Genomic DNA, 16,348 nt, shown 5'->3' on the forward strand with positions numbered 1-16,348 from the left:
TCGCATTACTTGTATCATTCTGCTTCGATGCACCTTTTTGAGTAAACAATGCATAGCACTAGACTATTACCGCATTCTCTATTCTTTTATATATATATATATGTTCATTCATGACATTCAACACCCGTACACTCTGGTACGGCCAATACGCCAGGGGCTTAAGCATACCCCATAATACGGCATGAGAAGTCCGAACACTTTCGACAGTGCGGCACCCCGAACTTATAGCATTATATGCATCAGCTCTGAATCATGTCTTGGGTCAATAGTTGGGTTTGCCCGGCTCCCATGTTTTGGTACCTTACGTTCCGCTATATCAGATAAGGTAGCACTGGGAGAACTACTGCGATTGTGCCCCGGTTCATCTGGGCAAGCACCTCAGTAGAGAAAGCTAAAACTGACTGTCATGATAAGGCAAGAGCTGGTCGCTGTTCGAGAGGTCTCGAGTCCCTAAAGACTTATGCCGCTTAGAGCGAGGAGTCGGCTTTGTCCGACTTAAGGCGTGTATAGTGCCCCAAATTCAGCCTTCCGAATACTAGGGGCTTAGCCAAAATTTAAAATTGTAGACTTCTATGGCTAAGTGAGAGTGATAAAGCATTATAGTCCGATTGCCTTGTTCGTTGTGCTGAGCACCTCCCTCGAAGGACCCAACAATGGGAAAAAGAGTGCTCAGATTTATCCCGAACACCCTAGTACTCGTGGCATGGGGGCAGAAGCCGACGACTGGACATCTCTCAGATTTAATAAACAACCGCACAGAAGGTAATATTTTAAATTCAAACAAACGTTGCATAGCGCATATGAACAAGTTTTCATAGTACAGGATCACACGAGCAAGTTCATTCAAAAATTACATCCTTCGCACACTCGTCCGCCACAAGACGGGCACCCTTCAGGACACCCTCACAATACATTTCGGGGTGGCGATGCTCCTTGCCCTGCGGCGGCCCCTCCTTCACCAGCTTCTCGGCGTTCATCTTGGCCAAGTGCACCTTCGCACGGGCAAAAGCCCGGCGTGCACCTTCGATGCAGACGGACCGCTTTATGACTTCTAGTCATGGGCAGGCATCCACAAGCTGCCTCACCAGGCCGAAGTAGCTATTGGGAAGGGAGTTGCCAGGCCACATCCGGACTATAAGGCCCCTCATGGCCTGTTCGGCCGCCTTGTGCAGCTCGACCAGTTGCTTCAGCTGGTCGCTCACAGGCATCGGGTGTTCGGTCCCAGTATACTAAGACCAGAACAACTTCTCCATCGAGCTTCCCTCCTCGGCCTGGTAATACTTCGCGGCATCTGACACGCTGCGGGGCAAATCTGCGAATGCTCCTGGAGAGCTCCGGACTCGGGTAAGTAACAAGTAATTTACTTCCACATGCTTGCTTTGCATATTGAATGCCTTACCCGCTGCTATCTTCCTCATCGCCTCAATTTCCTGGAGGGTCTTTTGGCTTCAACCTTGGCATGCTTTGTGCTCTCGAGGGCTGCGGCAAGCTCGGACTCTTGCGTCTTCGAGTCAAGCTCCAAACTCTCGTGCTTCTTCACGAGAGCTTGGAGCTCTTGCTGCACCTCGCCCACCCGTGCCTCTTGTTTCTCCCGCTCGGTGCGCTCCTCGGCCGCTTTGTTTTCGGCCTCGGACAGCGCTCGCTTTAGGGTCGCCACTTCGGTCATGGCCCCTGGCACATCCATGATGATCCTATCATTTTGCAACCACATCTTTTTTATATATATAGACAAGGTATTACTTATCTTTGTTCTCCTCGAGCTGCCTCTTGGCAAGGCCGAGCTCTCTTTCGGACCGCTCGAGGTCCTGCTTCAGTGCGGCGACCTCCGCAGTCAGTGCGGCAGAGGTCAGCAGCAAAGCCTTCATACGCATACAAACATACTTATATTAGACTCCTGCAGATATTATTTGATCCTCTATTCGGCTTTTCTTTGTGAACACCAAACAGAGCATCAGGGGATACTATCTATGCGGTAATATTTTCCTATATTTTAAATACTTACCTCAAAGCCTGTTAGAAGGCTGTCACAGGCTTCAGTCAGTCCGCTCTTGGCGGACTGAGCCTTCTTGATCACCGCACTCATAATAGTGCGGTGCTCTTCGTCGATGGAAGCGCCGCGAAGCGCTCCCAGCAGGTTGTCCGGTGCCTCTGGATGGACAGAGGTCACCGGCACGGGTGGCTTGCCCCTCTTGGAAGGGGGCCGCCTGCCGGAGTCCGGAACCACTGGAGGTTCTGGCGCGGTGTTCGGCTGAGGGCCGAACTTGGAGCCCTTTGGAGTCTTGCTCCCTTTGCTCCTGGAGTCCGAAAGGTCGCCTTGAGGCGCCTCCGGGAGGTCGAACTTATGGGAGGCGCCTCAAGGCGACCTTCCGGACTCCAGGAGCAAAGGGAGCAAGCCTCCCATAAGTTGAAAGCCCGTTGTTGACACGGGAGGATCCGGCGGAAGAGCATGACCTGGACTATGTTGACAAGCTTAAGTTTCTTGCTTATCATGTTCCGGATACACTTCTGGAGTCCGTCCAGCTCCACCGATGAGCCCCAGGACAGGCCCTTCTCCTTCCAGGAAGTGAGCCACGTGGGGATTCTGGATCGAAACTCGGGGGCCGCCACCCAGTTGGTGTCGCGCGGCTCGGTGATGTAGAACCACCCCGATTGCCACCCCTTTATGGTCTCCACGAAGGAGCCCTCGAGCCATGTAACGTTGGGCATTTTGCCCACCATAGCTCTGCCGCATTCCGCTTGTTGGCCGCCTACTACCTTCGGCTTGATATTGAAGGTCTTCAGCCACAAGCCGAAGTGGGGCCGGATGCGAAGGAAAGCCTCGCACACGATGATGAACGCCGAGATGTTGAGGATGAAATTCCGGGCCAGATCATGAAAGTCCAGCCCATAATAGAACATAAGGCCGCGGCTGAATGGATGGAGGGTAAACCCCAGTCCGTGGACGAAGTGGGGGAGGAAAACCACCCTTTCGTAAGGTTCCGGGGTAGGGACGATCTGCCCCGCGGCTGGCAGCCGGTGCGCAATATCTGCGGCTAATTATCCGGCCCCACGTAGTTTTTTGATGTGTCCCTCCGTGACGGAGGAGACCATCCACTTGCCTCCCGCTCCGGACATGTTTGGAGAGAGTTGAGGAGAAGGATGTGGACTTGGGCGCTGGAGCTCGAGTGCGCGAGAATGGATGAGCAAAGAGGAAGAAGGCGTGGGTTGAAAAAGGTGAACCCTTATCCCTTTATAAGGGCGGACTAAACTATGCGCCCCCACTAGCCTGGTAAAACTCGCTTATCCCCCAAGCGCCGTAATTGATGGCGCGGTTGGGTTACCCATGTCCGTATTGATGGGAATCCCGTAATAAAGGGGACACGATCTCTGCTTCGACAAGACGTGACAAGGAAACCGCCTCGCGAAACACGCTGAGATTGGTTATAAAAAACGATTCGAATAAAGACATGGCTGTGGTGTGATGTCACACTACGGGGTACGTCGGCAGATTAGATTTATGGAAATATTATTCTCTCTACGGTGGTATGTGGAACTTGTTTTGCAGAGCCGGACACGATCCTCGTGTTCAAAATCTTCTATGAAGTATTCGGAGGAGGAACCCGCCTTGCAATGCCGAAAACAATCTGCGCGCCGGACTCATCATCATTGAAGCCTAGTTCAGGGGCTACTGAGGGAGTCCTGGATTAGGGAGTATCCGGACAGCCGGACTATATCCTTTGGCCGGACTATTGGACTATGAAGATACAAGATTGAAGACTTTGTCCCGTGTCCGGATGGGACTCTCCTTGGCGTGGAAGGCAAGCTTGGCAATACGGATATGTAGATCTCCTTCCTTGTAACCGACTCTGTGTAACCCTAGCCCCCTCCGGTGTCTATATAAACCAGAGGGTTTAGTCCGTAGGACGAACAACATACAATCATACCATAGGCTAGATTCTAGGGTTTAGCCTCTCTGATCTTGTGGTAGATCAACTCTTGTACTACTCATATCATCAAGAACAATCAAGTAGGACGTAGGGTTTTACCTCCATCAAGAGGGCCCGAACCTGGGTAAACATCGCGTCCCTGCCTCCTGTTACCATCCGCCTAGACGCACAGTTCGGGACCCCCTACCAGAGATCCGCCGGTTTTGACACCGACACAAGACTTCCAAATGGAAGAAGTTCATTGCTCAAATCTTCAAGGCTTGTTTCACTAGCTCCAAGAACAATGAGCTTGAGATTGAGTACCGCAGAGGAGCCTCGGGGGGCCACAAGGGCAAGAGACGCGGCCACCCCTGGTCACGCCACATGTCCTTGTGGGACCCCTGGACACCGCCTTGGCCTGATTCAGGTGCTGTAAATCCACATCTCATCCAAAAAATCATGAGAGAGTTTCATCGCGTTTTACGATACAAAGCCGCTGCCATCTCCTGTTCTTCGTTGTGAGGCCTAATCTAGGCCCCTTTGTGCCTCCGGAGAGAGGGATTTGTCTCCATCATCATCACTAACCTTTCTCTATCAACAATTTCATGATTCTCACATATATGTGTGAGTAATCTTCTGTAGGCATATGGAGGTAGATGGGATTTGAATGAGATTTCTTACGTAATCGTTATCTGATTTGTTAGGGCTTAATCTCTAGTATCCACTATGTTCCGAGATTGATGTTGCTATGACTTTGGTATGCTTAATGCTTGTCACGAGGGCCCAAGTGACATGATTTTAGATGTGAACCTATTATGTTTTCATGAATGTATTTGAGTTCTTGATCTTGACTACAAGTTGTATGCACATGTTATTGTTCTGAACCCTAGACCCTAAAGTGACAACAATTGGGATACTCTATGGGGATAACTGTCATTTCAGGATTACATGTATTCATGATGTGTTAATGCTTTGTTCCAGTTATCTATTAAAAGGAGTGCCTTAATTACCCTTAGTTTCCATTAGGACAACGCTGCCAAGGGAGGGTAAGACAAAAGATGTTATGTAAGTTCTTATCACAAACACCTATGACTATATACGAAATACTGTTGGAAGTATGCCCTAGAGGCAATAATATTGTATCATTACATTTTTGAGTTCAGAATTTAGAGTTTATATTCTATGCTATAACTGCTATGATCCTGGAATATGCGATTCAGTGGAAAACTCATATGCACGTGTAGAACGATAAACGCTAAAATAAGATACCTAGTTCTGCCTCTAAGACTAGTTCAAGTGTTGTTGGTGATCATGTTTTCTGGATCTTGAGATATTGTTAAGTTTAAAGATAGTCTCAAAACAACGTTGAGAGTATGACATTAGAAGAACGATCATATTGAATCGACCCAAAACTTGTTTCTTATGCTTTGAGATAATATCGTCATAAGTCAAATGTTATAACACGGAGTGTTTAACTTGTGATTTTAGTTCCTTAGACCATGCGAGTATCATAGTCACTTCTTACAGTAAGATGAGCTTTGGGATTGATCAAACATCATCGATAACTTGGTGATCATAACGACAACTTACAGTCTACTTCCACTACAACTTGGAGTTGGTAACGATCATGATCCAATCCTCTAATGCACCTTCATATTGTTCATGGGTGTTCGTAGTCCAATTTTTTTGTTTTCTACTATGTTTCCCAACAAATACATGCCTACATACAATTGATGAATTGGAGCTAGTTTGTCTCATTCTAGGTTATGAATGTTGCATATTGAATCTCATCTAAACAACCCATCGCTACTCCATGCCTACGCTTTTCTGTTATTGTCTCGGTTAAATCACTACTGTTCTGCTTTGCTACAAACTTGTTACTGTTGTTGCTGCAATTTTTATTACTCTACAGTGACACTAAGGATATAACGATAGGGTTTTGTCATATTGATTGACTTATACTCCCTCCGTCCCGTAATGTAAGAGCGTTTTTTACACCAGTGTAGTGTCAAAAACGCTCTTATATTATGGGACGGAGGGAGTACTTATTACTATTGTTGCTGTTATTACTGTTACTCTATCACTGCCACTAAGGATAAAACAATGGGGTGTTGTCATATTCCTGCCTACATTACGTCATCTTACTTATTGCGATAATCTATTTCTTGCAAACTTAATGTCTTGAGATACATGCTAGATAGTGGTTTTGTGGTGGAGTATTAGTAGTAAATGTAGTTGGATTAACGGTCTACTTATCACAGACGTAATGTCTATATAAGATTATACCATAAATGATCATATTCATAAATATTGCAGCCTGGTCAATCTCCCAGCTGTAATTCGTTTACCATGCCATCTGCTGTTTTCGAGAGAGCCACTAGTGACCCTATGGCCCCTGGGTCTATTCTCCATTAGGTGATTCTTCTAAACAATTGGTACTCTTTTTCCATTCTACTTTGCCACTATCCATCTCTATCACTTATGTTTAATCTTGTAACTAGCAAATCAAGGGGACTGAGAACCCTCTTGACGTGTTGGGTACAAGTGTGTGTGTGTGTGTGTGAGATTCCTACTAGATTGATAATCTTGGTTACTTGCTACCATTCTGCTTCGCCCTTACACTTAGGGGAATCCTAACAACTGCAAAAGCAAGCACCCATCAACGAGGTCGTCGCTCCCCTCGATGCTTCTTGCAGCACCCCGACGCCACACCTCTCCACCTCTATTGGCCCGTTCCCCAACGTCGGCTCCAAGCACTAGGGAGGGCCGTTAAAAAACTACAGATTCCCTAGAAAAGCACCATCGCCACTCAAAGCAGCTCGTCACCGCAGTCACAACACCATCATCATCGTGGTTGCAACATCCTCTCCATCGCCGGCAATCTCGGCTCGCACGTCACCACACTCATAACTGTGGCTGTCGGTTCCAACATCTAGCTCCACCGTTGCAGCATCCCATAGGCGCGGTCGCCTGGGTCGTAACAATTAGATTCACCGGTTGCAGCACCTCCGGCAGCGGTTGCAACTTCCACTCTGTCGTCAAAGCTTCGCCCATTGCGGTTCCAACGTCTATGCACACTGGTTCCAACACCCTGACACCATGTTACTAGCATAAACTTAGCCGGTCACAACAAAAAACAACCCTCTGGTCGCACTTGTAGCACCTGGCTCCGCTGGTCGCCACATCGGCGGTCACCAGTTTGAGCATACACCAACAACGGTTGCAGCTTCTCCGCTCGATGGTTCCAATATGGCCAGTTCGCACTTCCAACATGACCAACCGCTGGTTGCAACTTTTTAGCCCATAGGTTCCAGCACGTCCGCAGGTTGCAGGACCTGTGGACGCCAACATAGCACTGCCCCCCGCCACTTATAGCCAGTCACCGCGCTGCCCCCTCCCCATATTGCAACACTGCCATGCCCCGTGCAGGACTATCCGGCGGCCACCATTGACCCCCCCCCTCACGATGCCCGTGTAACAGCCATAAGCAAGCCCTTTCGAATCAGCGCCCCCCGGCCAGCCTCATAGCACCCCTGCGAGACTGCGACGTGGTGGCGCCGGTGCGCAGGAGCCGGTGGGGAGAGGAGGGGGGTGGGCGTCTCAGGGAGACAAGATCCATGACGGGAACCGCTCAACGGAGAGAAAGGGAGGGGGTTGTGCTCGGGGAGATGGAAATGATGGGGATAAGGATGTGATACGGGAGAAATATAGCGGTGGGTGGGCCAAGGCTGACGCGTGTGGTCGGCGTGTGGCTCGGCTAGTCGACCGTAGTGAATCATTTAACAAAAAGTAAAATTACTCCCTCTGTACTACAATATAAAAGCGTTTTCCGGGTTGCGGCGTTTCGGTGCCAAGATTCATCTACACCTGGTTAGAAAAAAATTCAAACAATTCCATTTTTTTGTGCGGTAGAAACTTTGGTGCGTGAGGCCCGCTTCAAATTTCAAATCATTTGGACATCTGAGCAGCTCTTAGCAAAAAAGACAAATTGGACCAAAACAATACATGAACGGTAAACTTTTTTATAGACCCCCAATTTGTCTTTTTTCGCCGAGAGCTGCTCAGATGCCCAAATGATTTGAAAATTGGAGCGGATCTCACGCATCAAATTGTCTACCGCACAAAAAAAGAATTTTTTGAATTTTTCTAATATTTGTTTTGATTTTTTTCGTCAATGCGGGTGCAGATGAGCTCGGGTGCAGAGATGAATTTTCGCATTTTCCGCTTCTACATTATGTGACAAAGAGAGTATTTCATAAATTTGGTACACGCACTCTGATGATCATTGTACCTAATTTCGTGTGGGCGGTCAACATCGTAGCAATTAAAATACGCACTTACTACTACACATTGGTACGCTATCTATACGTCTCGCGCCAAACCGTGTTGAACAATCGCATTCGTAGGTACAGTGAACCCAAACAGCAACAACACCGACAAAAAGAAAAGAAATATACAAACAACAGGACCGGTTGCTGCTCCCCTGCCTCAAGTCGTCAACAGCCAAATCCCGTGTGTAGCGCCATGGAGTACGTAGGTAGCCATGTAGACAGACTATCAACAGTATCTAAGCACTGATTGTTATGTATACATGTACTTCATTCGGTCTTTTCTACTCTGTATATTAGGTTTGTCCGAAGTCAATCTCATCCAACTTTGATCAAATTTATATAAAAAATTATAGACATTCACATAACAACACAAATATCATTAGATTCACCTTGAAATATATTTTCATATTATATTTATTAGATATTATAGATGCTAATAATTTCTAATATAAATTTGATCAAACTTAGCAAAGTTTGACTCTGGACAAATTAGATTCATCTTGGAATATATTTTCATATTATATTTATTAGATATTATAGATGCTAATAATTTCTAATATAAATTTGATCAAACTTAGCAAAGGACCGGAGTATTTCTCTTCTTGTGAGCTGATCTGAGCACTGATTCGAACTTGTTGAGTACCACTCCGTCTTTTAGACCAAGTTGCGACACAATCTCGGGCGACTAGTGCTGGCGACCCATGTGCGTTCACGTTGCCTGAACATGGAGATTGGACATTGACTTTGCTTCCTTGCCGCCACATGTTTGGCTGCGCGAGCGCCTCCCCAGTCACCTCCCGATAGGCACCACGATCCGCCACACGCACGCCCACCCCATGCGGCCACCACGCGCGCGCGACGCCCCCCTGCGACACACACACACACGGAATTTTCATAGATAGGTGCTCATCCACTCCCCGTGCATCGCGTCGTGAGGCTTCCCCCTTGTGTTAGTGTTAGTCATCTTTAACGTTGGCCTGTAAATTGAACCCGTATTCATCTGTGGATCGAAGATCGGTCCATAAACACGGACACGAAAGACGACCATCTAAAATTAATCATATATCGTCTGCCAGTAAAGTATCTTTTTGATTAGAAAGCGCGCTGGATCTTACAATAACACCGCATCGCCCGATTACAATAAAAAAGAAGCAAATATGTGTTAGCTCCCTGGTCGGCCATACATGTGGCTATCCCGGGGCACATCGTCCTGGTCAAGGCTGTCCTTACGGCGATTGCGATATATCACCTCACCCCGTTGGACCTACTTGTAGAAGTGAGGAAAAAGATTGATAGTCTCAGACGTGCCTATCTCTGGACAGGATGTGATAAGGTGACGGGAGGCAAGTGCAAGGTGAACTGGGATCTAGTTTGTAAGCCCAAAGTTCATGCGGGTCTAGGTGTGCTCAACCTGGAGAAATTTGCTACTGCTCTACGCCTCCGTTGGTTGTGGTTTGAGTGGGCGGATCCGCCAAAACCATGGGCCCGGATGGGAACGCCTTGCTCTAACAAGGATAAAGATCTCTTTGCGGCGGCCACGACGGTTACCATTGGTGATGGCAACAAGACTATTTTCTGGGAATCCTCTTGGCTGAATGGTTTTCGACCCAAAGACATCGCGCCTAAAATCTTTGAGATTTCAAAAAGAAAGAACTGTGTGGTTAGCAAGTCTTTGGACAACAATTTTTGGATCCATCAGATCAACACCACACAGGGCCTCACCTTGACGCACTTGCAGGAGTTCGCCAACCTCTGGGAGATGGTTGCCGGTGTCACTCTAAGCCAAGATAAACAAGACACTATTTCATGGAAATTCACTACCAGCAGAGAGTACACGACATCCTCGGCTTACTTGGCGCAATTTGCGGGACTCACCTACAGTACCAATACTTCCATGATCTGGAAGACGTGGGCTCCTCCCAAATGCAAGTTCTTTACTTGGCTAGTTCTCCAGAACCGAGTCTGGACGGCCGATCGCTTATCTCGGCGGGGATGGCCCAATTGCAACCTTTGCCCCCTTTGCAAGCAAGTTCAAGAGTCTGCTGCCCACCTGCTATTTCAGTGTAGATTCACGAATAGAGTTTGGAATGAGATTACCATTTGGCTGGGAATCCATGACTGCTCACCAATGATTTGGCGAAATGAAGTTTCTGTTCAAACTTGGTGGCAAAAGGCGGTGAGCAACGCGGATCATAACAGAAAGGTTCTTGCCTCCATTATGATGCTTGTCTCATGGGAGATATGGAAAGAACGAAATGCCAGAATTTTTCGCAACGCCGCGACTCCGACCACAATTATTGTCACGAGAATTAAAGAGGAGGCCCACCTGTGGACTTTGGCTGGGGCCAAGCATTTGAGTAGTCTCATGTTGCGAGAGTAGTCTTTTTTTTTGTCGCGTTGCGACATATGTCTGAACCTCCTCTCTTATTTAATGAAAATGGCAAATCTTTTGCCTGGCTTCAAAAAAAATGTGTTAGCGAACCTACTAGTGTGCTGGGTTGGGCCATATGCTGCTCGGCTTGGGCTGCACGGAGGCCTGGCAAGGAAGCAACTACATATACGAGGCAATCGGCAATAGGCAAGTTGGCTAAAATCTAGACCGCTTATGTATCTTCTTCCTCTGTTCGTGTTCCTCTCCTCCCCTGCCATGGCCTCATCCTCCAAATCAATGGCTTGTAGTTAGAATCAGTAAGCAATTGGCATATATACTACTGTGCTGTTAATATTTGATATTCAGAGCCATTCCCACCACCTTTCTCCTTCAATTTCACCACTCATCCTCAATCCCATGGATTGGAAAGCACGACTCGTTAGCTCCATCAAGGCGGCTGTGGAGGCGGCCGTCAAACGCACGGTGCAGCCGGCTATCAAGGAGATGTGTGCCATGCTTGAGCGGTGGGCATCCACAACGTCGACAGCATCGCTTCTCTCATGCCTGCTGCGACCACCACCAAGACCTCCATCAACCGCGGGGCCACTCTACGGCTCGGCAACGACCTGGGCATGGCCGCACCTGACGGCGCTGACCTCACTACCACGTCGCACGCAACATGTTCGATGCAATGCCCAAGCTGCGCCATCACCATGTCAGTGTCTGCGCCCACTCCCGCCTCAACATTAGCTTCGTCCAAGGTCACCACCGGTGTCGTCCCTGAGCGCGGTTGCTTCGACCTCGAGCCAGCGGCCGTGGCCTTGAGTCCAACCCCCATGTTGGGCATCTCGGGCGACCGCTCAACCACGGTGAACTCCCTCACGCACGATGCTGTCTCCAACAACGGTTCGGCCATGGCCTCTGTGCGTGCGTCGACATCTACACAGATCCCCTCTACAATGCCTATGGAATCCGTCGACGCATCAGCTGCCACCTGCTCGACCACGAGCCCACGAGGGGACAATGCTACAACTCTCATCTCTGTCGCTGTGGAGGTGTCAGCAACAATCAAACCCGCTCCAAGTGTGGCCACCCCATTGGTTTGCCTAGATGATCTCCACCTCAAGCCGTACACATGTGCCATCAGCATGTTCCCATGTGTTCCTATGTCAGCGCCATCCAGGTGTTCTACAGAAAGTTTAGACCAAGACACCAGCACGGAATCGCCAGAATCTGCACTCGGCATATGTCCGCTCACGAGAGTAGTGTGTGCCTACTTCCACTCTAGTCTTGTGCCACTAAGTGCTGCAGTTTTGAGGAGCGCTCGTGTCAAGAAGGTCAACATGTTCCAGTTCACTGGTACAACGACGTGCTAAACAAACGGTTTTTAACTCTTTTTCGTGGCGGCATTTGGAACCGTCGTCAAGTGAGTGTGTGCGATAGGGTGTCCTTCCCACACGACCCAGAAATCGTCGGGGATAGGCCCTCCTAGGACCCAGGCTGGGGCCGTGTGCGATTCGGTGAGGCATCGAAACCCAATCATTTTCGTAGGTATGTACATCCCACACGGTAATCTGAGAAAATCATTTCCGTAAGTATGTACATCCCACACGGTAAATCCCATAAAAACATTTCCGTAGGTATGTATATCAAACACAGTTAATCCAAGGAATTCGTTTATGTTCTTATGTACATCCCACACAGTCAATCCAAAAAAAAACGTTTCCGTTCGTATGTATATCACACACAGTTCTTTGTGTGGAAACGTTTGTGCAAGGTGGTCTAACGCAAACAGTTTGCTGTCGGAAGCCGTGCGTGATTGTTAGTTGATCGAACACGCCTACTTTCTAGAAACCATGCTGGTTGTTTGAGTTCATAGCCCATGGTGCTGTCTGAGTAACCGTCTGCAATAGAAAACCCCAAATAAGCAGGGTAATTAGCCTATTATTGATAATCCATGTACTAATCAAACTGATATTTCTTATAAAACACGCCAGATATTTCATATCTGTATAAAAGCAACCAGGATTTCATAATCGAATTACATAAGATAGCTTCGGCACTCAGTTATGCCATTACACAACAGCACCAAGTTTCACATGCAGCATAAAAAACCTTTGGAAAGTAGCATCATGCACGGTAAATAGACAGACGAATCTCATCTGGAAAACTGCAGAAGCGGAAGGCAAATATTGAGCCTTCAGTGATGTTGAATTTCCTTGCAACTTTAGGCCAGTGGCTATGGATAATTGTCCGCTCAACTTTCGTCCTCTTCAGCAAGACTTCAATATTGTACCGTGGGTGTTGAATGAATACCTTCCTCGCCTCTTGACCATGCAGGTGGTTTGAGAGGTGATCATCGGTGAGCTGCTTTGAAAAGTATTGAAAAAAAAGCTATGCTTAAATCGCTGTTGTAAATTTTGAAATGGCGCAAGGGGTAAAAACAAGGTAAAAGAGTTGGTACCATCCTATAGTTGACTGATGTCTCCTTCATTTTGCAAACAAAGATCTTGTTGTTATTCGTCGCAAGTTTCTTCATCCTAACAATCTTTCTGAGTTTCTTGACTTGACTGATATTCATGGATATCTCATTTCCCCATATGCAAAATGGGTCGAACAGTGGGTCTAAGCCTTTTACAACAGGACCTACATGTGCAAGACCAAATTGTAAGAAATATAAATATTAAAATGATTCCCGCAACTGCACAATAATGTGCTATTAGCCAAAGGACTCTGCTTGAACAAACCTCGATGGTAAACCGCAACGTCTCTCATTGTTTCCCTTCAACACACATAAGGAAGATCTTGACCAGGTTAACTGAGAGTTGCCATACTATCAATAGAATATGTATTGAGTACAGCCAAATTCGATTGGTGTCACATGCATAACAATACAAAATTGTACCCACAGCAAATGAAAATCAAATTGCAGAATTGAACCAAACAGTTAAATGGACAGCAGACCAAAAGAACCAAAATAGTTAACTGATCACCACATTGCAGAATAGAAACATGTACTAGAAGACAAGACAGTTAACAAAACAAAGAATGCTTGAGAATAGTACTACGAAATGTAGCAATTATTGGACCAAAGTGTTAACTGAACATTACATTTCAGAGGACTAAATTGTTAACTGAACATTAGATTGCATATTAACATTACAGAGGACAAATCACTAGAAGGCACTGGCGGTGGCCTCGAGAAAACATCACGAACTTTATTTTAAAGTAGACAACCGTGTGGCGGTGTCGACGGTGGCCTCGAAGACGAGGTGCTCCTCCAAGATCTGGCGGTCGACACGCATGGCAGCCATAGCGACCTCGTTCGCGCGTGCAGCCACATGCTACTTCGCTCCACATTATAATGCGTGTAAAATGGCTGTGGGCGGCGCTTAATTGGAGGAGGGGGTTAGTGATTTCGATGGAAGGTGTCGCTCCGTCGGTCGGGGCATGTGGGACGGGAAAGGAGGAGGATGGTGTGTGTGGAGTGTGGATTACCTGACCATATCGATGAGACCACGCAGCAAGAAGAAGTGTCGGCGGCGAGGAGGCCGCGCAGCAAGAAGAAGGGTCGCTGGCGAGGAGGCAGCGCTGCAAGAAGAAGGGTCACCGGCGAGGAGGCGGCACTGCAAGAAGAAGGGTAGCCGGCGAGGAGGCGGCGCTGCAAGAAGAAGGGTCGCCAGTGAGGAGGTTGAGCTGCCAGTAAGCAGTAGTGAAGGTTTGAACTTGAAAAGCAAGAAGGAACAGTGGAAATGTGGCTTTTGGTAGGAGGAAGGGGGCGGGGAGATAGATATTTCTGCGGTGACCAAATTTTTTTGCTCGGTGTCACGAGAAACTGGCGTGCAAGTGTGGTTCAAGCGGGGGCGGTGGACTGTACACGACGAAGCTTCCTGCGTAAGCTAGACAAGACGGTGTGCCAAGATATTTTATATCGCATCCCACACGATTCTTTCTAGTAAACTGTTTGTTGTATACCTGATTTTTTCATTATGTTTTGAAAAACAACATGGTGTTACGAGGGAAAGGATGGTGTTTGAATTGCTAGAACATTTACATTCAGTGAACATGCTACTAATACATGAGTGTCGTGTTTAAATTTGGAGTTATTCTAGATTCGTTTGGCATTTTTATGCATTAATTAAGTTTCTGCATATTTAATGTGCATAATTCAAATTTGAACTACAAGCACATGCTCTAAATGCATCAAAGTTTGCTGAAAAATCAAATGTGTGTCTTTGGGTGAATTTATAGGTCCCATGCAAGAAATGAGAATAAAATTCAAACATTTGGGTGTCATGGCTCGGCCGGAATGATTGAGAAACTTGGTTTTTTTAATTCCTGTAAATCCAAAACACGGCTGAAAATCATGAAACTTGACATGGTGTCATGACATGGCACCAACATGCTGCAGTAATTTTTTGGCCGAACAGGGACAAGCTTTGGTGTAAACTTCTTACAAACCAGAGCTTCCCTCAAGAAGGCTCTTGGTTCCGAGAGGGAACGTGTCACCTCTGTGTGTGAAACGACATACGTACACTGACTTCTCTCGCCTTAATTTTTGTACACTCGCAGATTAGACCAAATAGAAGTACCGTGCTAAATTTTGGAATTATTCCGTGTTCGTTTGGCCTTTTTTATACATTAATTGAGTTTCTGGGCATTTAATGTACACAATTCAAATTTGAACTATAAACACATGCTTCAGTGCACCAAAGTTGTTTGAAAAATCACATGTGTGTCCTTGGATAAATTTCTAGGTCCCATGCAAGAGATGGGAGTGAAATTCAAACATTTGAGCATCGTGACTCGGCCGGAAAGATTGAGAAACTTGGTTTTTTAATTACTGTAAATCCAAAACACGCCTAAAATCATGAAACTTGGCATGGTGTCATGACATGGCACCAACATGCTGCGGTAAATTTTTTGGCCGAATTGGGAAAAGCTTTGGTGTAAGCTTCTTGCAAACCGGAGCTTCCCTCAAGAAGGCTCGTGGTTCCGAGAGGGAACGTGTCACCTCCGTGTGCGAAACGACATATGTACACTGCCTTCTCCCGCCTTAATTTTTTTACACTGGCAGTTTAGACCAAATAGAAGTACCATGCTAAATTTTGGAATTATTCCGGATTTGTTTGACCTTTTTATATATTAATTGAGTTTCTGCGCATTTAATGTGCATAATTCAAATTTGAACTACAAGCACAGGCTCCAGTGCATCAAAGTTGTTTAAAAAATTACATGTGTGTCCTTGGGTGAATTTCTAGGTCGCATGCAAGAGATGTGAGTGAAATTCAAATAGCTGGGCGTCGTGGCTCGGCCTGAAAGATTGAGAAACTTGGTTTTTTAATTCCCGTAAATCCAAAACACGCCTGAAAATTATGAAACTTGGCATGGTGTCATGACATGGCACCAACATGCTGCGATAATTTTTTTGGCCGAATTGGGACAACCTTTGGTGTAAGCTTCTTGCAAACCGGAGATTCCCTCAAGAAGGCTCTTGGTTCCAAAAGGGGACGTGTCACCTCTGTGTGCGAAACAATATACGTACACTGCCTTCTCCTGCCTTAATTTTTGTACACTTGCAGATTAGACTAAATAGAAGTATCGTGCTAAAATTTGGAATTATTCCGTGTCGTTTGGCCTTTTTATACATTAATTGAGTTTCTGCGTATTTAATGTGCATCAAAGTTGTTTGAAAAATCAAATGTGTGTCCTTGGGTGAATTTCTAGGTCTCATGCAAGAG

This window comes from Triticum urartu, chromosome 6A (genome assembly GCF_056163025.1).
Source record: "Triticum urartu cultivar PI428250 chromosome 6A, HENAU_Tu73, whole genome shotgun sequence".
Taxonomy (NCBI): Eukaryota; Viridiplantae; Streptophyta; class Magnoliopsida; order Poales; family Poaceae; genus Triticum; species Triticum urartu.